We start from the raw sequence: 23801 nt of genomic DNA, 5'->3' as shown, positions 1-23801 counted from the left end.
AACCTCTGCTCTTCTCCAGCCCTTCAGCACAGGAGGAGCAGCCTCAAGACCCAGGGCCCTCAGCTTGGGCTCCATCCAACCTTCACTTCATCAACCCCATCACTGTACCTGAGCCTCACAAGCACCAGCCGAGAGATGCTCACTCAGTAGGCATAAGTCAGACTGAGGGAAGTCTACCAGGTGATGCACAGTGGGCAAGTGGTGAAGAGAAGTTTGGGGGGGTAGATGAGGGGGTAGTCAATGCTGTCCGGAGGGACAGGAGATGATATCTCAGGACCCAGATCTCAGGGAGCCATTCGTGAAAGGAGGGGTGGTTACTTTCAGTAATGACAAACTAAATGTTCGTCCATCTCATTACTCATTGTGGGATCTTGCTGTGCATTAATACATGTCACATTTGTCTATATAACAACAGTGATTGCACTTCAAAAGTCATTCATTCGATGTGAAGTGTATGGGGATGTCCTGAGGCTGTGACAATGTGCTGTATAAATGCAAGTTCTTGTATTCTGTTGCAAAATATGATGTAAAATGTTTCCTTTCAGTGAACAGGTTGTTCAGTCTCCAAACTTGACATTCTTCACTCAGGAGAAACTCAACAAACTGAAGTCTGAGTATGAAACGGGTGGGTTGGGAAAGGTTGCACCTCTGATACAGGAGAAGGTAAAGGAGCTGGACAATACAGAGCTAAACATTGCAGTGACGGGAGAATCAGGCGCAGGGAAATCCACCTTTAGCAATGCTATGAGAGAGCTTCAGGACGATGATGAGGGAGCAGCTAAAACTGAGACCACACAAACCACAATGGAGCCAACCCGATACCCACATACCAACTTGCCTAATGTTTGCCTCTGGGACCTGCCAGGAATTGGAACTGAACAATTCTCAGCCAATAAATACCTGAGGGAAAGGAAATTTGAAAGATACGATTTCTTCATCATAATCTAATACTGTCGATTCACAGAAAATGATGTAAAACTCGCCAAAGAGAATTTCTACTTTGTTCAATTTAAAATTGACAATGATCTCAATTCAATGAAAAAGCAACAGAGGGAGTTTAATGAAGAAGAGGAACTGGAGAAGATCAGGAATGACTGTGTCAGCAAGTTGCTCGAGGCAGGGATTCCATCGCCCAATGTTTACCTGATATCAAGCCTCGATCTGAATCTGTATGATTTTAATCTGTTAAACAAAGATCTTGAAGATGATCTTCTGGATATAAAGAAAAGTGTGTTCATACTGGCCCTTCCAAACCTCAATGAGGAAATTGTAGAGAAGAAAAGAAAAGAGCTGAGGAAACGAGTCTGGATGTTGGCAACACTTTCTGGAGCAGTGGGAGCAGTGCCAGTCCCTGGGGTATCCCTTGCTTGTGACATTGGGATACTGGTTGGAGGAATAATACATTTCCGTAAGTGTCTGGGTCTGGATGATGCCTCTCTTCAAAGACTGGCCAACCAGGCAGGGAAACCTGTGGGAGTTCTGAAAGCAATGGTGAAAACTCCTCTGGTGGGTGAAATAACTCCAGATTTACTTATAAGGGGAGCTTGGGGTGTCGCTGCTGTCACCATTTCAGCACTTGAGTTCGGCCTTGACTTCACACCAGTCATTGGGTCCATCTTTGGAGCAGGATCATCATTCCTTATGACCTACAAGCTGCTGAGTGGTGCACTGGATGAGCTTACGGAGAATGCGCAGAGTGATGAAGGCTGCATTTGGGACACCAATCCAGTGAGTCAATCCTGTGGTTAATATATTAAAAGGGTCAAACCCTGAACGTTGCTGAAATTCCACTCTACAATATTCATTTGTGATGCTTTCATTCCTGGAAATATTCCTCACCCATTTCAGTGAAGGTTTTCCTGGTACAGTGCTTGGTGAAAGGTTTTGCCTGGGTATAACGTGAGGAAAATCGAGAGGTGGGAATGTTAAAAAAGCCCACCCATTTTCACACACATGTTGCATACAAGCGATTCCCTTCATTAAATGCAAAAATCTGTCCTGTTCCTAGAATCATAAAATCCTACACTACAGAAGATGGCCAATTTGGCCCATCATGTGTGTCGACAGAAATGTTTATGTTTTCTTCCAGTGATCACGATGGATTCAGTTCCCATGTCCAGCCCCTTCTCTGTGATGTTCCTGTTTGATTCATCGCAAGAGCATCATTACTGAAATGGATGAGCATGGTTTACAGTACAGACAAACCCACTGATATTGTGGGCTTGATTCTCGGAGTGTCGGTAATTTCACATTGGCCCCTGTTTCCACCCACGTAGGTGCCATTCACACCAAGTTGTATTACCAACAGGTGATTAAGTCAGCAGTACAGTCTTACTGCCAGCACACGCCAAACACAATACAGGCACTGAGTAAAAGGCAAGCCCCTTTTCCAATGCTATTAAAACCTTTCATCACCTTCACCGTATATCCCCCCAGACTGTGGCTTTTGACCCAATGCTGCACCAAACACTGTTTGGCTGAAAAGGGATGAATTCTCTGCAGTTCCATTAGATCCCGTTTTGCTGAGAATCAGTAGCAGCAGATAATGAGTCAGCAGAGAGGAGGGGCCAGGACCAGGGTGGAGCCCAGCAGTGAGCAGACAGATAGAGCATCCACCAGACACCAACCATTCTCCAGACCAACACCATACAGACCATCCCCCCTACAGACCACCCCTCCTGCAGACCATCCTCCCTTCAGACCATCCCCCCTACAGACCACCCCTCCTCCAGACCATCGCTCCTACAGACCATCCGCCCTACAGACCATCCCCCCTACAGACCACCCCTCCTCCAGACCATCCCTCCTACAGACCATCCTCCCTACAGACCATCCCCCCTACAGACCACCCCTCCTCCAAACCATCCCTCCTACAGACCATCCCTCCTACAGACCATCCTCCCGACAGACCATCCCTCTTACAGACCATCCCTCCTACAGACCATCCTCCCGATAGACCATCCCTCTTACAGACCATCCCTCCTACAGACCATCCTCCCGACAGACCAACCCCTACAGACCATCCCTCCTACAGACCATCCCCCCTACTGACCATCCCCGCTGATGCATCCTTGCTATATATTACAAATGCACACAAGGCCCATGCTTGAGAGAAGGTCAGTCTGTGACCTGTCCTTTATTCCTCAGCACTCAAGTGCTGGAAGTGGGTGGAGCTTCCACTTTGAAATCTGAAGGTCCAGGTTAGGAGTGTCTCCCACAAGTTCACCACCTTGTGGTCATTGTTCTCACAGTGTCCAACTTAGTTCAGATTATACATGGGTTACAATGCTGGTTGAATACATGACATCACCTCCCCCCCCAAAGTCTTATTGGGATCACAGGTTGAGTCTCTCTGGTGATTTACACTCCCTTGTAGAGCGCCTGAGTTGGGGCTCCGGTTGTTGGGCGCTGGCCTGAGTGTCTGCTGTTTGCGGTGCCTGTCCGGACTGCCCACAGTGACTGGGCTCTCCTCCACTTGGTTGCTGTGTTCGGTCAACTGTGGAGGAGTGAACTTTATATCGTGTTCTTCCTCTGCTTCTTCTATGGGGTTTCTCAACCTCCTTTTGTTTGATCCACATATTTGCAGCAGATTTGTCCATTGGTAAGTTTAACTACCAGACTCCTATTTCCCTCTTTGGCAATCACAGTGCCTGTGAGCCATTTGGGCCCTGCAGCGTAGTTGAGGACAAAAACAGGGTTACTTACATCAATACATCGCGCCCTCGCATTCCTGTCATGGTAGTCATCTTATGACTGGCGCCTGCTCTCGACAATTTCTTCCATGGTGGGGTGTATTAGGGATAACCGGGTTTTGAGCGTCCTTTTCATTAGAAGCTCTGCGGGTGGATCCCCTGTGAGCGAGTGTGGTCTGGATCTATAGGCCAACAGGAGGCATGATAAGCATCTTTGTCGGGAACCCCCTTGGATTCTGAGCATCCCCTGTTTGATTATCTGCACTGCTCGTTCTGGCTGGCAGTTTGAGGCCGGCTTGAACGGTGCCGTTCTGACATGGCTAATTCCATTGCCTGCCTTGAAGTCCTGGAATTCAGTGCTTGTAAAGTATGGGCCATTGTCGCTGACCAAGATGTCCGGTAGACCATGGGCGGCGAATATTGCCCGTAGACTTTCTACCGTGGCAGAGGATGTGCTTGAATTTAAAATGTCACACTCGATCCATTTGGAGTAGGCGTCTACTACAACCAAAAACATTTTCCCCATGAAAGGACCTGCGTAGTCCACATGGGTGCGTGACCAAGGCTTGGCGGGCCATGGCCAGGGGCTAAGTGGGGGCTTCCCTGGGCGCATTGCCCAGCTCGGCACATGTGTTGCACCTGCGAACATGAAGTTCCAGATCTGCGTCTATCCCTGGCCACCAAATGTGTGACCTGGCAATTGCCTTCATCATGACAATGCCCGGGTGCTCATTGTGGAGTTCTCTGATAAACACCTCTCTGCCCATCTGGGGCATGACTTCGCGGTTTCCCCAAAGTAGGCAATCGGCCTGAATCAAGAGTTCATCCCTGCACCTGTGAAATGGTTTAAATTCCTCAGGGCATGCCCTGTACGTGGCTGCCCAGTCCCCATTCAGGACATATTTCTTGACTAGAGAGAATAGTGGGTCTCTATTTGTCCAGACTTTAATCTGACAGGCTGTCACGGGTGAGCCTTCGCTTCCGAAAGCTTCAACAGCCATGACCATTTCAGCAGCATGCTCGGTAGCCCCCTCCGTGGTGGCTAGTGGGAGCCTGCTGAGTGCATCGGCGCAGTTTTCAGTGCCCGGTCTGTGCCGAATTGTGTAGTCATAGGTGGCTAATGTGAGTGCCCACCTCTGTATGCGGGCCGATGCGTTTGCATTTATGGCCTTGTTGTCGGCCAAAAGGGACGTTAGGGGTTTGTGATCTGTCTCCAGCTCAAATTTCCTGCCAAACAGGTACTGGTGCATTTTCTTTACTGCATATACACATGCAAGCGCCTCCTTTTCTACCAGCCCATAGCCCCTTTCTGCCTGGAACAGACTTCTGGAGGCATAAGCTACCTTTGGCATTGACATGCTGAAACACACACCCGACACCATAGGGCGACGTAACACACGTGAACACAAGTTTCTTACATGGGTCATATAGCGTTAACAGATTGTTGGAACATAACAAATTGCATGGTCTATTAAAAGCCCTTTCCTGGCTGTCTCCCCAGACCCATTCGCAACCTTTGTGTAGGAATGATAAAAGTGGATTCTTTTCCCTCAATCTGGTTCAGCGAAATTACTGAGTCGAATACCGTTTCTGCCTTAAACAAAGCAAGCTTTTATTTCAAAGCAAGTCTCGATCGAGGACTTTATCAGACAGAAGGAATACACTCTGATAGATTGCACTCACTTCCTGCGGAGAAAGTGACGTTACATTGTAACGGGACGACGGTTATACATTTTCGGTAAAAGATAAGATACAATTAGAATGACATCCTAGTTCAGCCTATCCCCTTTGATCCCTCTTTCCCTTTGTCCACTCATAAGCCGACCTTAGTATGGTCTGATTTTACACAAAGGCCCATTATGAGCTAATAAGACCTTGAGGTTTTTTTTGCAAGCTGTAGGTTTTGTTTCAAACTGTGTTAGTGTTGTAACATTTTGCAGTCTCGAGTCTGAGATGTCATGATTATTCCTCCATGAATTCTTTGTTAGCTTATACTGTCCATATATAATTCCCACATTTTCAACTTCTCAACTTTAATGTCTGTATATATTTATTATCCATGTTCAGTATGCATTCTCATTCCCCCCTTTTATCATTCCATGAAAACCCTTAGGATATTTTGCTGATCAAAAGAGTTCGGTTATCCCGTCTCTCTTCTCAGGTCACCGTCAGTGTTGCTGGCTGTCTATCACTACGGGTAAAAGTTCAAACTGGTCCACATTCCAATTAGGATGTCGACGGCCTTGTTCAGCTATGGAGAAGAGGAAATCTGGAACAGAAACAGGAATTAGAATAACCAGTAAAATAGGTTCGTTAGAGGGTGGTGAGCTTGCAGTGGTGCAGGTGAACCCAGGCACTTTTCCCCTCAACCTTGGCTGCAGTGGGGGTAGTGAGTAACACCTGAAAAGGCCCCTTCCATCGTGGCTTCAATCCCTTCCAAATCCATTTCTTAATCAGGACATACTTCCCTGGTACCACGAGGGACGATTCGGGTTAAACTGGGAGGTCGAGGTGAGCCTCTCGAACCTGGTTGTGAGCTAGTCGCAGAGCCCGAGTCAGAGAAAGAACATAGGTAGTCATCAGTCGAGCTGAGATACCATATCTAGGAACAATTTCCCTCATTAACACCTTAACAACAGTTTGAGCCTTATTGTCCAGGGTAGGGTAGGCTTCAATCCATCTGCTAAACACATCTACTATTACTAACACATATTTGTAACACTGAACTTTTTGCAACTCAATGTAGTCCAACTGCAATGTCTCAAAGGGACCTTCGGATAGGGGCATTTTACCCCAATCACAGGGGACTCCCTTCCCTGGATTATGTTGCTGGCAAACCAGGCAACAACTACTGATGTTCTGGGCGAGCGTCTGGAGTCTAGGGTGCCACCAAGTAGCCAAAAAGTGTGTCACCCGTGGTCCTTGCTCCACAATGAGTAGCAAAATGCAGACATTCAATAACCCATAGAGCCAACTCGTCAGACATGCAAGTCTGTTCCGTGGGAGTGGTCCAGAGTTTAGAAACATTGTCATAAGTACATCCATAATTTTTCCACAACAGTTTTTCTTTTTCAGGAGCGTCCTCCTGTGCTTTAATAACATCTTGGATGGTTGGCATTGGTTTTTCCGAGGCTAACTTATCCTTCGCAGGATTTTTAGTCTGACTCATCATTTTGGGCACTACCATCTGTTGGTCACGAGAGGCCTGTTTAGCCTCTTTGTCAGCACAGTGGTTCCCTATATCAACCAGGGATTTTCCGGTGGTGTGGGCGGGACATTTAATAATGGCAATGTGCTTGGGGAACAAATCAGATACTAGTTGCTTATGGGATATCTCATTCCCCTGTGAGGTTAGGAATCCCCTATTTTTCCATAATTATCCGAAATCATGGGCCACCCCAAAGGCATACCTAGAGTCGGTATAGATATTGACTTTGAGGTCTTTGGCCAAGATACAGGCTCGGGTAAGGGCAAATAGTTCAGCTTGTTGGGCAGAATAGGCGGTTTCAAAGGCGGTTGATTCCAAGACCTGATTCTCCTGTTTTACTATGGCGTATCCTGAGATTCATGTACCTTCTGGATTAATAGAAGAACTTCTGTCAACATACATAATACAGTCTGGGTCTTCCATTGGTACATCAACTAAATCATCCCTGACTGATGAGGCCTCTTGAATTAAAGGTAAACAATCATGACTGGTTCTTCCTCATCTTGGGGTGGCTCAGTAAGAAAACAGGCCGGATTAATTGCAGTACATTGCCGAAAGGTCAGTTTAGGATTGTTTAGTAAGTAGATCTCATATCTGCTTTGCCTGGCCATGGTAAGGTGTTGAGTCTGCAGTTGGCCCAGGAGGGCAGCTACGGAGTGAGAGGTATACACCACAATATCCTGCTGGAGGGCGATGTTGGCAGCGGATTGAAGGCTATTGTAGATGACGGTTAATATTTGAGTGCATATAGGGTGTCCCAAGGCAACGGGGTCTATTTTGGAAGAGTAGTAGGCAACAGACCTATGCTTATCCCCGTGTTTCTGAGTTAAGACAGCAGTAGCACAGTCTTTCAGGATTGTACAATACAGTTGAAAGGGCCGGTCATAGAGGGGCCGGCCCAAAGCCGGAGCTTGCAGCAGGGCTGTCTTTAGTTCCTTAAAGGCTTGGACGTCTGAGGTTTTTATTTCAAAGCTGCCTTCCGTATTTGTATACGGTGTGAGGTGCTTATTCATCAGGGCAACATTAGGGATCCAGGATCTGCAGTAATTGATCATCCGCAACCACTGTCACATTTGTTTAGCTGTGCTAGGGACTGGAAACTTGCAAATTGGTTCGACTCAGCTAGCCTCCAAAGCTCGGTGGATACTCGGTATTGCCTGTGATTTCAGTGGGTACTGTCGGATAGAGGGCCAGTCCACATTGCCCTGCACTGGGATCTCAATCAGATCAATGGGAGTATAACCCACTTGGGAGGGGTCTTCTGCCCACACATGAGGATCCACATAGTCAGGTATGTCAGAGCCAGTATGATGCTGCAGAGTCGTTAAGGTCTTCTCGGGGTCCCCGTGGAATTGGACTGTTCGGCCATGTTTTACAATTTGCACATCCCGGCTGGTAGGGTCAGCCTCGTCTATAGCCTGGCGCACCATAACTCCCAAATCTTTAGCGTGGTGGGGAGGTAATAATTCACGAGTAATATGTGGTGCCACCGTTGGGGGCTGTCTCCACAGATTCTTATCCATTTCCACAAAATCTGCCTTCCCTTCTGGTACAGTCACTCTAGCCCTTAATAGAATTTCCTTCACTTCCCCTTCGTGAGCCTGATAAAAGTTCTGCAGCTCCTGATTTTTTCCACTGGGATCGTATGCTAGGGTCACGTGATGACCTGCCGCAGGCACCCTCAGAGACCACCACTGAGGGGTTCTAGTGGTATAATACTGCCGCTTAAGGGTTCCCTGTTTTACAATAATCCCATCATCTTCACACTTCAAATGCAACTGGAATTTGCAGAGGAGGTCTCTAGCCATCAAGTTACAGTCCAGATTGGTTGTGATAACAAATCGATGTTCCACCGATTCTTCCTGGTAATCCATTTTAACTGGTTCTGACACCGGGAATGTAGAGACTTGCCCCAGGAATCCTGACAGTCCCTGTGTTTCAGTGAAGGTGGGGAGTTTAAGCTTTGATTGTACAGAAGACATGAAGGCTCCCGTATCTATCAAGAAGGGTTGGCACTCATTCCGAATTTTTAACAATATCATCGGTTCGTCATCCGGGGAGGGTCCCTGCACAATCAAGCTACGTAGTCAATATGAATAATCGGGGATGGTTGGCCAAAGGGGTTGTTCTGGGAGAAGTTAGTGTAAGATCCCCATCCTATCCCCCCTCCTCTTCCTCCTCTTCCTCCTTCGTGCCGACGGGAGGGACACTCTCTACTCCAATGTCCTTCTTGCCCACAATTAAAGCATCCATCTCGTCTTTCCCAGCCCCGACCTCTTCCCATACCAGGCCGGGGACAGTAGGGCGGTCTGTAATTAGCAGGGCCTGGGCCATTTGGGTGTTTAGTGTAACCGTATCCCTGGTTATCCACCCAACCCTGCACGTAACACTGCGGTTCCATCTGGTATCCCCTTCGGTCGGGTTTTGGTCCTTCCACCTGAGGCGGCTCTTCCTTTCTAGTCACGTATTCAGTCTTGACCCGGGTTGGGGGCGCACCTCCCCCCTCCTTTCTTTTCCTGCCAATAATATTTAACCGCCCTTTCCATCTGGGCTTTACTGTTATCTGCCCAATTCATATTATTTGTCCGGATAGCGTGAGCAATCGAATAGGGCAGGCACTGAAGTAGGATAGCGCAGAATTGAGGAGAATCCTCTCCTGCCCTGAAGGCATTATCTCCTGATTGACTTCCGTATATTTCAATAAATCTTTACATGAAATCATCGGCAGTTTCTTCTCGTTTGGGTTTAGTTTCTAATACTGCGGCCATACTGATGGGCTTCTGAAGGGACGTGGTGAGAGCATTAAAGATAGCATTTAGGTGATCCTGGACATCGTTCGGGTGAGCAACCAACAATGCATCATGAGTAGCACGTCCTAGGTGAGTTAGAAATCGGGCATGCTCAGTTGGGCTCACGGTTTGCTGCACCAGGGCCCACAGCTCCCTTGATTCTGCATTATATCCATGCATGTCGAGGTCACACCGTGAAATCGGAGGTCAGGGTTAAGTTGGGTTTGTGGATCTCTTTCAGCTTATTTATCTTAGCCTTTTAACTCTTCAATTTGTTTTGTTTGAGTATCTATTTCTTTATTGTATCAGGCAAGTATTATTACATAAGCTAGTTCTGTTTTTATTTTTATTCTGACTATCGCACCATTTCCTCTGTTAGGTGAGTCTTTTTTCTATTAAGAAATCCAAATTGATAATGTTCAGTATGAAACGGCTGTCAATGGAAAGGGTTAACTCCTTTACAGGTTTGTAAGAAGACCTGATGTCATTACGTGACTTCACGTAACCATCTGAAAAAAAAATCTTCTCATCAGGAAAGGCAGCATTTGATTAAACTCCAATATTTTTTAACTTCTTATTCAACTACTTGCCAAAGATATTTTTTTAATTGATTTAAAACGAGACCACACATTTTTAATAGCTATTTGTTTACTGAAATTCAATTTCGTCATCAGCCTCGGTCAATGCAAAGCCAACCATTTAACTGCGTAGTCTATCGAAACCTTTCTCAGAGGTCCGAGTGGAACTCTTAGTACATTTCTCGTGTGCGCACTCTTTCTTTAAGACGTCTACAGTTTTTAATATGTCCTCCTTGTGTCAATAAAAGCCCTAATTTAATGGAGTTTTTCTGCCAACTCAACAGAAGTAATGCATTTTTTCAGACTGCAGTGTAACTTTTCTTATAATTTAAAATCTCAGAACAATTTTTTTTTCTTTCAGCACGTATTTAGTACGTTACGTCTTTTTTTTCGTCTTTTCCATAACTAGAGGGCAGTCTGGCACGTAAACTGAGGGCTGCTTTTCATTATCTCAATTGTTCCAGCCTCAAGGTCATGTTATACTGTCTCTTCTAAACTGCAGATTTAATATAATAATAATATATATTTTTAATTATTTTGAATCCATCTCAGTATTTTGCTGTGCCTTCTCTGAATATCTCAAAATTCCAATTCAAACTTTGTAATTTCAATCTTTATTTGAAACTTTTTTGAGCTTAGAAGCTTTTTTTTTAAGGCATTCTTTATCTCATTCCAAGACTAAATTTATGTATTTCAACCCAATGTAATCAATCATTGCATGTTTTCTTTCGACAAGTAAGTGAGCATGTCAAATCTTTTTTTAACCACCGGGACCATGTATTTTTTTCTTTATTACTCAACAAACCTATTCTTTGTGCATTTCCTGGCTCCGTAACTTATCATCCAAATATACATAATTCAATAAGGTTCACACTCTTAAACTTCCCACATACAGGACAACACTACGAAGGGTTAAAAAAACTTTCATTCTGTTTGAAAAAGTGGGTGGAGCTAAAACAAACCACAACTCCCCGGTTTCCCACACAGGCTTTCTTTTCCACAATAAAAATCACACGAGCATTTCTCATTTAAAACAGACATTCACAAGAGTCTCTCTTCTTTCCTATTAATTGTTTTGGCCGGCTCTATTTTTGGATCTATGACCTTTCAGGGAATTCGTAGTTTTATCTAAATTACCCATCCTTGTGTCGCCGCACGTTGGATCAGGGTCCTAATTAGTCCTGATTGTCCCCACATCGCCCCGTGGTGGTTTCAGTTATCTTACCCAGAGCCTAGGTGGACCAAGTGATATACAAGATCGATGCCGTACCTGGAGTAAGTACAATTTAAAATTTACACAGTCCCGCGGCTTAATTTTACGTAATTCCCTAACCTCCGCGTTTCCCTACGTGGTTCGCGCGATTCTCTCTCTCTCTCTCCACGTTGCTGCGTGGTTTTACTTGGGCCTCGAACCCACACAGACACTGGACCTCGAATCCAGGCAGGCTCTGGGCCTCGAACCCAGGCAGGCTCTGGGCCTCGAACCCAGGCAGACTTACCTATTCTAACCTATCTTTCCGAGTCGCCGCTTGGTTTGCATCACCGCGCAATCTTTCCAAGTCGCCGCTTGGTTTGCGTCATCGCACAATTTCCCTATCTCTATCCCTATTCTAAGTTTGAAAGGTATTCACCAGATTGTCCTGGATCTCGTTCAGACACTACCTGAGAACCAGCGAGTGGCTAAACTTTCCTCAGACTTTTGAAACTGGGGGAAACTGGAGCAGTATTGAAAGTATACTTACTCCAGTGGCCGCTTTCCCCTCGTCTCGTCCAAGGCTAGTCTGGCTCTTAATTCGCAAGTTTTCATCAGTCGTCTGTTGACATCCCACTTCTGACACCAAATGATAAAAGTGGATGATTTTCCCTCAATCTGGTTCAGCGAAATTACTGAGTCGAATACCGTTTCTGCCTTAAACAAAGCAAGCTTTTATTTCAAAGCAAGTCTCGATTGAGGACTTTATTAGACAGAAGGAATGCACTCAGATTGAGGACTTTATCAGACAGAAGATACGGACAAAGTGACGTTACATTGTAAAGGGACGACGGTTATACATTTTCGGTAAAAGATAACAAGATACAATTAGAGTGACATCCTAGTTCAGCCTATCCCCTTTGATCCCTCTTTCCCTTTGTCCACTCATAAGCCGACCTTAGTATGGTCTGATTTTACACAAAGGCCCATTATGAGCTAATAAGACCTTGAGGTTATTTTTGTAAGCTGTGGGTTTTGTTTCCAACTGTGTTCGTGCTGTAACATTTTGCAGTCTTGAGCCTGAGATGTCATGGCTATTTCTCCGTGAATTCTTTGTTAGCTTATACTGTCCATATATAATTCCCACGTTCTCAACTTCTCGACTTTAATGTCTGTATACATTTAATATCCATGTTCAGTATGCATTCTCAGGAGCATGTGTAGCGGCTTTAGCAGCGTGCTCAATTTGGGAAGAAAGTTACCAAAATAGTTCAGGAGCCCCAGGAATGAACGCAGCTCCATCGTGTTACGGGATCTGGGTGCTCTCTGGATTGCTTCTGTCTTGGATGCAGTAGGGCTGATCCCGTCTGCTGCTACCCTCATCCCCAGGAATTCTACCTCTGGAGCTCGGAAGACGCACTTCGCCTTTTTCAGTCGCAGCCCTACCTGGTCCAGTCTGCGTAGTACCTCCTCAAGGTTGTGGAGGTGTTCTTCAGTATTGTAACCCGTGATGAGGATGTCGTCTTGAAAAACCACTGTCCCTGGAATCAACTTGAGGAGGCTTTCCATATTTTGTTGGAAGATTGCAGCGGCCGAGCGAATCCCGAATGGACATCTGTTGTACTCAAACAATCCCTTGTGTGTTGTGATGGTGGTCAGCTTCTTCGACTCACTCGCCAGCTCCTGGGTCATGTAAGCTGAGGTCAGGTCCAATTTTGAAAAAAGTTTGCCACCGGATAGCGTCGCAAAGAGGTCCTCCGCTCTCGTTCGTGGGTACTGGTCTTGGAGTGACACCCGATTGATGGTGGCCTTGTAATCACCACATATCCTGACCAACCCATCCGCCTTGAGCACCGGTACAATCGGGCTCACCCAGTCACTGAATTCGACTGGCGAGATGATGCCTTCCCTCAGCAGGCAGTCCAATTCGCCTTCTATCTTTTCCCGCATCACGTATGGCACCGCTCTGGCCTTGTGGTGTACTGGCCTGGCATCCGGGTTTATGTGAATCACTACCTTGGCCCCCATGAAAGTGCCAATGCCGGGTTGAAATAATAAGTCAAATTTGTCCAGGAGCTGTGAGCATGATACTCGCTCTACAGAGAAAATTGCATTGACATCGCCCCATTTCCAGTTCATGACAGCAAGCCAATTCCTCCCCAGTAGTGCGGGACCGTGCCCCGGGACAACCCAGAGTGGCAACCTGTTCTCCGAGTCTTTGTGGGTCACGACTACCGTGGCACTGCCTAGCACCGGAATGATCTCCTTTGTGTATGTCCGTAGCTGTGCGTCAATCGGCGATAATTTTGGCCTCCTGGCCTTGGACACCCACAACTTTTCGAACTGTTTGATACCCATCAGGGACTGGCTGGCCCCCGTGTCTAGCTTTATTGATACTGGGATGCCATTGAGGAGCACTTTCATCATTATCGGTGGCGTCCTGGTGTATGAACTTTATACGTGCTCCACATGAACTCGCTGAACTTCAGCTTCCAGAGATTTCCCCCAGCGTTCATTTCTGCAATTTCTGCAGGGATTTTGCAAACTCTGGCTGAGTGTGTGCTTCCACGCCTGCAACATGAGCTCCTGTTGGAAACAAAAGGTCCCTTGCCAGTCGATCATCCCTGACTGCCCCTGTGATTGTCCTTGAGTGCGCCATTAACAGGTGTTGATGGCCCCATTACTAGCCGCATTGTCCCTTGCAATGGTGTGAATTGTCGTTCAGCTTGCCATTGTCGCTGTCGAACTCCCCCTCTGGGTTCGATTCCATGTTGGGGCATGCCCGACTGCCCTTGTGTGCCTGGAGAACTGTGTGCTGTTTTAACAATGTTGAATCTCTGTCACAACCATTCCTTAACACAGTACCTCTCGTCTGTTCTGCTAGTGGCCATGTTCGCGTGGTTTAAATCCCAGTTTCTCGTCGCCATTGATACGTCCTTGCTATACAGTACAAATGCACACAAGGCCCATGCTTGAGAGAAGGCCAGTCTGTGATCTGTCCTTTATTCCTCAGCACTCAAGTGCTGGAAGTGGGTGGAGCTTCCCGTTTTATATCTGAAGGTCCAGGTTAGGAGTGTCTCCCACAAGTTCACCACCTTGTGGTCATTGTTCTCACAGTGTACAACTTAGGTCAGATTATACATGGGTTACAATGCTGGTTGAATACATGACACCCCCTACTGACCATCCTTCCTACAGACCATCCCTCCTGCAGACCAACCTTCCTGCAGACCACCCCTCCTGCAGACCACCCCTCCTGCAGACCATCCTCCCTACAGACCCCCTCAGACAGAGCATCACTCATTCATTCTCCTCCTACATTACAACAGTGACCACAATTCAAAGCTCTTCATTGGTTTGACACAATTGGCTCAGCAATAACAGTAAACATATCTCAGGGCCTTTATACCGGCGTGTCTGACAGTGGGGGACTCAGAGACAGATTGCTGGTTCGGTGGACATGTTTCTAGAAATCAGGGTGTAGAGTAAATGTTGCCTGAAAATCTGTTACTTGCCTTATTCCCTGTTTTTCTCCTGGCAGAAACAGCTCACAGCCATTATTAGGAAAAGTTTTTGGGATTGGGAATGGGGGAGAAATCTGTAAACATCAGGCATGCAGCCGAGAGAGATAGGACACTTGAGTAATGCTGAGAAAGGCCAGTAATTGCACTGTTCCTCTCGGTAAATTTTGTTACTGGTGCTTGATTAAGACAACCAATCACCTCTGGGCAAATAATGGACAACAATACACAGCTACTCCAACTCCATTGAAAAGCAGTGCCTTATAAGGGTCTCCCTGGCCAAAGATGCTGTGACTGGGCTCAGTGCCAATGGAAACCGCTTTTGCAGTAGAAGGCAGAGAAATGAAAGCAACCAGTACCCTTCAGACACCCAATGGTGGTATCACTGGTGCCCATCATTAAGCGACCAACTAATTGATCAGGAAAGTGACTGAAGCCTGGCCGACACATCAGTTCCAGTTGCCAGCTGGAGTTTGGTAGAATGACCCCCTGCCCTGAGGTGTGGGACATCACCAACCACATACATGGTGCACAACATGTGCCACTTCACAGTCCAGCAATGCACATTAAGCACAAAGAGTTAGAACACTTCATCAATGTCTGCCCAGGAAATGATGCACGTCTGAAATTCCTGCCAATCAATTCATATTCTGCTGCCACAGCCGGGATTCTTTGATTTTGCGGCAGTGAAACTTGTCGACTATAATTGAATGAGGCCGGGGTATTCATCGCAGCTCCGGCTACTCACCGCAGCACCCAATCCCCAGACAGAAGCCCATCAGCTTGACAACAGAACAAAGCAAGGATCCGGCTGGTGATGGAGCAAGCTTACAGGGTTCTCAAAGATTTTGATCTTTGGATCAATCACCAGGTGGGTGTGGGGCATTGGCCCATTGTCCAGTGAAGGGGAGGATGCTGCCTGTTTCACACCACATCCACCAGTAACTACATCAGTAGCTGCTGTGAGCAGGAACTGCAGACACAATATTATCCATGGGCCGCCCAGCAAGGGCAGTGCCTCAGTGTCCAGTGAAGATGAAGGTGCTTTATGTTGGACACTGTAACCAGGAACAGAGACCTGAGATGTGAAGTCCCTGGGGACGGGAGGAGGGAGAGGACAATGATGTGGAAGAAGCTGCAGCAGAGGAGCAGTTACTGCAGGAGGAGAGGTGTGGGAACGTGTGACATCAACTTACTGCAACATGCGTGCTGCACAGTGATATCAGCAACACATTGATGCTATTGGTGTGAAATATTGCACTTTCACTCTATACTGTGCTTTATTGTAATTCCATAATTTACATATATGCACATCAATTATTGTGAATCAATAATTGCTGAATGCTCTATATAAATGCAAACTGTTGCTGTATTAATTATCTGTTATTATCAGGACTGATGGTAATCTGACCAAGTGAAACTGATGAACAATGTCATTGTACCACAACATATTCTAAACATGGACACAGTGTTGTTTCCCTGGAGAAATGTATTGTGTGTCATTGCTTTCCAAATAAGCAGTTGTGGGAAATGCTGCAGTGAATCAAATTCTACAGCCTGGGTGTTGCTGTTGAGGCAAAACTGTGCCAACTCAGGCAGACAATATCCACACACACTGCAATGGATGCAATAAATGCCCAACATTTCATCTTGAAGACTGTGCTGAGTATTTGTCATTAGCTACTGAAACAGGAATGCAGGGTAAACATCCATAGATAGTGTTGGAAGAACTGAGCAGGAACGTGTAGGCGAAGGTCACTTGGACATGGTCACTTACAGATGTACGTAGCTTTAAGACATGGTGTCGATGTGGCACTGATTGGAAGGCATCTGGAGACAGTGACTGAAGCTCCAGACTTTCCCGCTGCCGTGCTGGTTTGCAGCTCATTCCGTGTCATTTTCACACTCTCGCTCTGCCATGACTTTGCCGATATGGTCATCGACCTGCATGTTGAGGCCCCTGTGCAGTTGCAAAGTTAGTGACCATGTAATGGGGGTTTGGGGGGAATAAAGGAGGCATCACTTTTCCACCAAGCCATGTGAATGGCTGCTTCAGATTCCCAATATTACGATTGATAATTCTGCTTGTAGTCTGAGCTATATTGTATCCGGGCTTTGCTTCTATCTGAAGTTATTGTAAGGCAGACCTGAGCCATGGCTGCAGAGGGTAGACCTGGTCTCCCAGGAGACATTCCTCCCCGAGTCCATCCCTTTCATCTAATGGTAGTGCAGATATCTGGCTTACGATTTCAATTAAGACATCATGGCAGTTCCTGGCCAAGCAATCACTGGCCTGCTTGATTCTGTTGGTGTTCACATTCCATCCGTCCATTGAGAGAATAAAGTATTTGTTGCTTCATTTAGGGCACAGCATTGTGCACATGGACTGAATGACAGCGTGAGAACCATTGAGGGCCGTTACCTCTGGGAAAGCCAATAGATCTGTAGAATTGGTTCCCCCCTCACATCACTCCTGTAGATTATTAACACAAGGATGTCAGTTCTTGCTCCGCTTCACCTTGTTTTATTTATGGAAAGTACCTGGCACTGAAGTTGTCCCTTCTGAAAGTGTGAAAGGAGCAAAACGCATAAACATTGAGAGTTGAGTGTGATGCCCAGTGGCAGTGCCTTAAGGAGTTTACCTCTTATCGGGAATTCTTCCTGAAGGAGGAGACACAGCTCTGGAATTGGCTGCCTCACAAATCTTAGTCTGTTCAGAAATATTTTTACTCTCATTCCCAAAGTGGAAGCAGTTATGTAGTGGTGTGGTTGTTACCTTGTGTGCCATCTGATGTCATCGGCTTCTGTTGGGTCTTAAAGAGCACTGAATATAATCCCCACAGTGTGCAACAACTGTCAGCCAAAGTATCTGGTGTTATAGTTCAGCTTTCTCCTCACACTTTTAACTGTGTTCACAGATAAAGGAAGTCTCTATAATCAGATGAGTTTCCTCTGACTAAAACCGGCACCCTTATGCATGCTCTGAGTGGGATTGTGTGCTAAGGAGCAAATAATTACTCCTAAACTATGGAATATTTCACCAGAGATGACGCGGATCACTCACATTCTCCTGTCTGTTCCCAAAGGAGGTAAATTCCATACTGTCAACACCTTTCTGCTTGGAGAAATAGATTTGTTTACAACTAACATAATACGTGGGAGTAGGGAGACGGTCAGTTAGATAATACACACACACAGGGAAAACAAAGGTAAATTAGTCTTTAAAGAATCCAAATATCTTCTCTAGAATATACTTCTTATGCAGTCTGATAATGTATTAGAATTTTGGATGAAATCGTCCATCAGAGATTCTTTGATATGATGTCTGTTATATATGTAAACCTGTAAATTATTTCTTTAACCACCAGAGGGCTCATCCCCTGGAGTCCCAAGGGTACTTAAGGAGGCCTCACAGGCTGGAGAGGCACTCTGGAGACCTGTAATAAAAGACTAAGGTCACACTTTACTTTGAGCTCACAGTATCTGGTCAGATTCTTTATTCATACACTACAACTGGCGATGAGATACAGATGACGAATCCCACCGCAACGATGCAGTAAATAGTGGCAGAAATTTTTGGAGGGGATGATTGGGAAACCTTCGTGGAGTGACTCGACCAATACTTGGTGGCCAACAAGCTGGAAGGAGAAGCGAACGCTGCCAAATGAAGGGCAATTCTCCTCACCATTTAAACCAACGTATGGCCTCATGAAAAATCTGCTTGCTCCAGCGAAACCCACAGAGAAATCTTATGATGACTTGTGCACACTGGTCTGGGAGCATCTCAATCCGAAGGAAAGCGTTCTGATGGCCAGGTACCAGTTCTACATGTACAAGAGGTCTGAAGGCCAGGAAGTGGCGAGTTATGTCGCCGAGCTGAGATGTCTTGCAAGACATTATGAATTTGAAGGACATTTGGAGCACATGCTCGGGGACTTCTTCGTACTTGGCATTGGCCATGAAGTGATACTTTGCAAACTTTTGACTGTAGAGACTCCAACCTTGAGTAAAGACATAGCGATAGCCCAGGCGTTCATCGCCACCAGTGACAATATCAAACAAATCTCTCAGCACACGAGTGCTGCTACAAGAACTGTGAACAAAGTAACATTGTTTTCAAATCGTAACGTACAGGGCAGGCCTCACATGCTTGCAGCTGCACATCCGCAGATGTCTCAGAGTCCACTATCAAGGGTGATGAATGCTAGGCATTAACACCTTGTTGGCGCTGCGGGGGTGATCATCGTTTCCATTCATGCTGCTTCAAAGTATTTGCAAGTACTATGCAACAATGGGACACCTTCAACGAGTGTGTAGTGAGGTGCAATCCCTGCTAATCCTGCAAACCACCATGTTGTAGAGGAGGACAGATCCACGATGGATCATGACGAACCAGAGCCTCAGACTGAGGAGGCAGAGGTATATGGGGTGCACACATTTACCACAAAGTGTCCCCCGATAATGCTGAAGGTTGAATTAAATGGACTCCCTGTGTCAATGGAGCTGGACACGGGCAAGAGCCAGTTCATTATGAGCAAAAAGAATTTTGATAAATTGTAGTGCAGCAAGGCCTCTAGGCCAGTCCTGACTCCCATTCACACTAAACTGAGAACTTACACAAAGGAACTGATTCCCGTAATTGGCAGTGCTACTGTAAAGGTCTCTTATGATGGAGCGGTGCACAAATTACCACTCTGGGTGGTACCGGGCGATGGCCCCATGCTGCTCAGCAGGAGCTGGCTGGGGATGATACGCTGGAATTGGGACGACATCTGAGCGCTCTCGTCCGTCGACGACACTTTGTGTGCCCAGGTCCTAAACAAGTTTTCTTCGCTGTTCGAACCAGGCATCGGGAAATTCCAAGGAGCTAAAGTGCAGATCCACCTAATTCCAGGGGCGGGACCCATCCATCACAAGGCGAGAGCAGTACCTTACATGAGGAAATCAAACTGGACCAGCTGCAACGAGAGGGCATCATTTCGCCGATCGAATTCAACAAGTGGGCCAGTCCGATTGTTCCAGTCCTCAAGGGAGATGGCACCCTCAGAATCTGTGGTGATTACAAAGTAACTATCAATCGTTTCTCCCTGCAGGATCAATACCCACCACCAAAGGCAGACGACTTTTTTGAGACGCTGGTGGGAGGAAAGATGTTCAAGAAGCTGGACTTGACCTCGGCCTACATGACGCAGGAGCTGGAGGAATCATGGAAGGGCCTCAACTGCATCAACACGCACAAAGGTCTCTTCATTTACAACAGATCCCTGTTCTGGATTCGATCAGCCGCGGCGATATTCCAGAGAAACATGGAAAGCTGACTGAAGTGGGTCTGGTGGACTGTGGTCTTCCAGGACGACATCTTGGTTACAGGTCGGGACACAGTCGAGCATCTGCAGAGCATGGAGGAGGTTCTTAGTTGGCTTAATCGCATGGGGCTCAGGTTAAAATGCTCAAAGTGCATTTTCCTGGCACCTGAAGTGGAGTTCCTGGGGAGAAGCATCGCGGCGGACAGCATCAGGACCACCGATTCAAAGATGGAGGCAATCGAGAATGCACTGAGGCCACAGAACGTGAAGGAGCTGCAGTCGTTTTGAGGACTCCTGAATTACTTTGGTAACTTCTTCCCAGGTCTCAGCACACTGTTAGAACCACCGCATGCCTTACTGCATAAAGGAGACGAATGGGTATGGGGTAAAAGCCAAGAAAATGACTTTGTAAAAGAAAGAAAACTGTTATGCTCAAACAAATTGCTTGTGTTGTATGATCCATGTAACCGTTTGGTGCTAGCATGTGATGCGTCGTCATATGGTGTCGGGTGTGTATTGCAACAAGCTAATGAATCTGGGCGATTGCAACTGGTTGCTTATGCATCCAGAAGTCTGTCTAAGGCTGAGAGGGCCTACAGCATGATTGAAAAAGAAGCATTAGTGTGTGTTTATGGGGTGAAGAAAATTTATCAATATCTGTTTGGGCACATATTTGAATTGGAAACTGACCATAAGCCTTTGATATCCCTCTTTTCTGAAAGTAAGGGGATAAATACGAATGCATCAGCCCACGTCCAGAGATGGGTGCTCACATTGTCTGCATCCAACTGCACCATCCGCTACAGGCCAGGCACAGAAAACTGCGCCGATGCTCTCAGTAGGCTGCCATTGCCCATCACGGTGGTGGAAATGGCACAGCCTACAGATTTAGTCATGGTTATGGAAGCATTCGTCTTGCGGCTCCTCACATCATCATAGTCATACTTTACATCCCACATACTGAGGTATCTCTGGGCACCTTTATTCCCCAGAAGTGTTTAACGTTCCAGGAATGGGATTTGTTTCAAACTTTGTTATTTCTGGAGACAGGAACCTGTGATGCCAACACAACCCCGTTATATATTATAGTGTCCATGTCTCTTCCTACTCACATCGCATTCTCAGCACTGCTCGGCTGTGCCCCAGCAGCATTCAATTCCTTCAGGGGAGGATGGCAGAGAGAGCACGGGGCCCCGGCAACATGGGCACCAGGCTCCACGCAACACGGACCCTGGGGCCCCGGCAACATGGGCACCAGGCTCCACGCAACACGGACCCTGGACCCCCGGCAACGTGGGCCCCGGTGCGGACTCGGCTAATCAACAGAAAGAGCGCGAGAGCAGGAGGGGCGGGAACTACAGAAAGATCGCGAGAGCGGGAGGGGCGAGAACTACAGAAAGATCGCGAGAGTAGGAGGGGCGGGAACTACAGAAAGATCGCGAGAGCGGGAGGGGCGAGAACTACAGAAAGATCGCGAGAGCGGGAGGGGCGGGAACTACAGAAAGATCGCGAGAGCGGGAGCGGCGGGAACTACGGAAAGATCGCGAGAGCGGGAGGGGAGGGGCGGGAACGGACCTGTGAGGGGAAAATAAAATCAATGTGTGACGTCACAGTAAAGCTGGGAAGGGATTGGTCGGTAAGTATTTCTCTCTTTTTCGAGCATTGCTTTAAATTAATAGCCTGGATTAAAAATTAAAACATTCAAAACTTGAAAACTTCATGAATTAAATATAATATATTTGAGATGGCAGGGGAGGTGATGTGTTACAGCTGCAGCATGTGGGAGCTGGTGGACACCAGTGTGACTCTCGGCGACCACATCTGCAGCAAGTGTTGGCTGCACGAGGAACTTCGGCTCTGAGTTGATGAGCTGGAGTCCGAGCTTCAGGCACTGCGACACATCAGGGAGGGGGAGACTTACCGGGACGCTGTGTTCCAGCAGGAAGTCACATTCCTTAGATTAAATAATTCAAATCTGGTCCGTGGTCAGGGACAGGAGGGTATGACTAAGAGTGAGGAAGGTATGGGCACCCAGGAGGTAGTGATGGAGGAGCCTCGGCCCTTGCTCTTGTCCAACAGGTTCGAGGCTCTTACTCCTTGTGTGGGCAACAGCAGGGATTGCAGGGAGGATGAGCAAACTGACCACAGCACCATGGTACAGGGGGCCATTCAAGTTGGAGGAGTAAAAAGAAATGTTGTAGTGGTAGGAGACATAGAAACATAGAAACATAGAAAATAGGTGCAGGAGTAGGCCATTCGGCCCTTCTAGCCTGCACCGCCATTCAATGAGTTCATGGCTGAACATTCAACTTCAGTACCCCATTCCTGCTTTCTCGCCATACCCCTTGATCCCCCTAGTAGTAAGGACCTCATCTAACTCATTTTTGAATATATTTAGTGAATTGGCCTCAACAACTTTCTGTGGTAGAGAATTCCACAGGTTCACCACTCTCTGGGTGAAGAAGTTCCTCCGCATCTCGGTCCTAAATGGCTTACCCCTTATCCTTAGACTGTGACCTCTGGTTCTGGACTTCCCCAACATTGGGAACATTCTTCCTGCATCTAACCTGTCTAACCCTGTCAGAATTTTAAATGTTTCTATGAGGTCCCCTCTCATTCTTCTGAACTCCAGTGAATACAAGCCCAGTTGATCCAGTCTTTCTTGATAGGTCAGTCCCGCCATCCCGGGAATCAGTCTGGTGAACCTTCGCTGCACTCCCTCAATAGCAAGAATGTCCTTCCTCAGGTTAGGAGACCAAAACTGTACACAATACTCCAGGTGTGGCCTCACCAATGCCCTGTACAACTGTAGCAACACCTTCCTGCCCCTGTACTCATTCGGGGGATAGATACGGTTCTCTGCAGCTGAGAACGTGAGTCCTGAAGGATGTGTTGCCTGCCTGGTGCCAGGGTTAAGGACATCTCCTCAGGGCTGGAGAGGAACTTGAAGGGGTTGGGGGAGGGGAAAGATCCAATTATCGTGGTCCACATAGGTAGCAATGACATAGGTGGGACAAAGAAAGGGATTCTGCTGAGGGAGTCTGAGCAGCTAGGGGCTAAATTAAAAAGCAGAACAACAAAGGTAATAATCTCTGGATTACTACCTGAGCCACGCACACATTTGCAGAGTGTAAATAAGATCAGAGAGATGGGTTCGATTCATGGGGCACTGGCACCAGGATAAGAGGGAGCTGTTCTGTCGGGATGGGCTTCACTTCAATCAGACTGGGACCAGTGCCCTGGCGAATCAAATAACTAGGGCTGTAGATAGGACTTTAAACTAAAGAGTAGGGGAGGGAACTGGTGAGTGGAAATTTAAAAAGTCAACGAAAAAGGAAAACGCAATAGTGCAAGGTAGTGATAGGGGTAATGATATCCAGAGTATGACAGGAAGGGACACAGCATATATACATAATAGTGCATCAGAAAGTCGGGTCAGAGTGGGGAAAATGGTAAAAAGACACAATTAAAAACTCTTTATCTGAATGCATGCAGCATTCGTAACAAGATAGATG

At 46.8% G+C, this 23801-nt stretch overlaps 1 pseudogene; it reads left to right on the top strand.

The window, feature by feature from the left end:
* Window positions 1-463: 463 nt before the first annotated feature.
* LOC139265230 (interferon-inducible GTPase 5-like) lies at window positions 464-1893 on the top strand (annotated as a pseudogene).
* The last annotated feature ends 21908 nt before the right edge of the window (window positions 1894-23801 follow it).

The sequence above is a fragment of the Pristiophorus japonicus genome, chromosome 6 (genome assembly GCF_044704955.1).
Source record: "Pristiophorus japonicus isolate sPriJap1 chromosome 6, sPriJap1.hap1, whole genome shotgun sequence".
Classification (NCBI taxonomy): domain Eukaryota; kingdom Metazoa; phylum Chordata; class Chondrichthyes; family Pristiophoridae; genus Pristiophorus; species Pristiophorus japonicus.
Note: the sequence above shows the minus strand (reverse complement) of the source record. Positions and strands in the feature narration are given on the sequence as shown.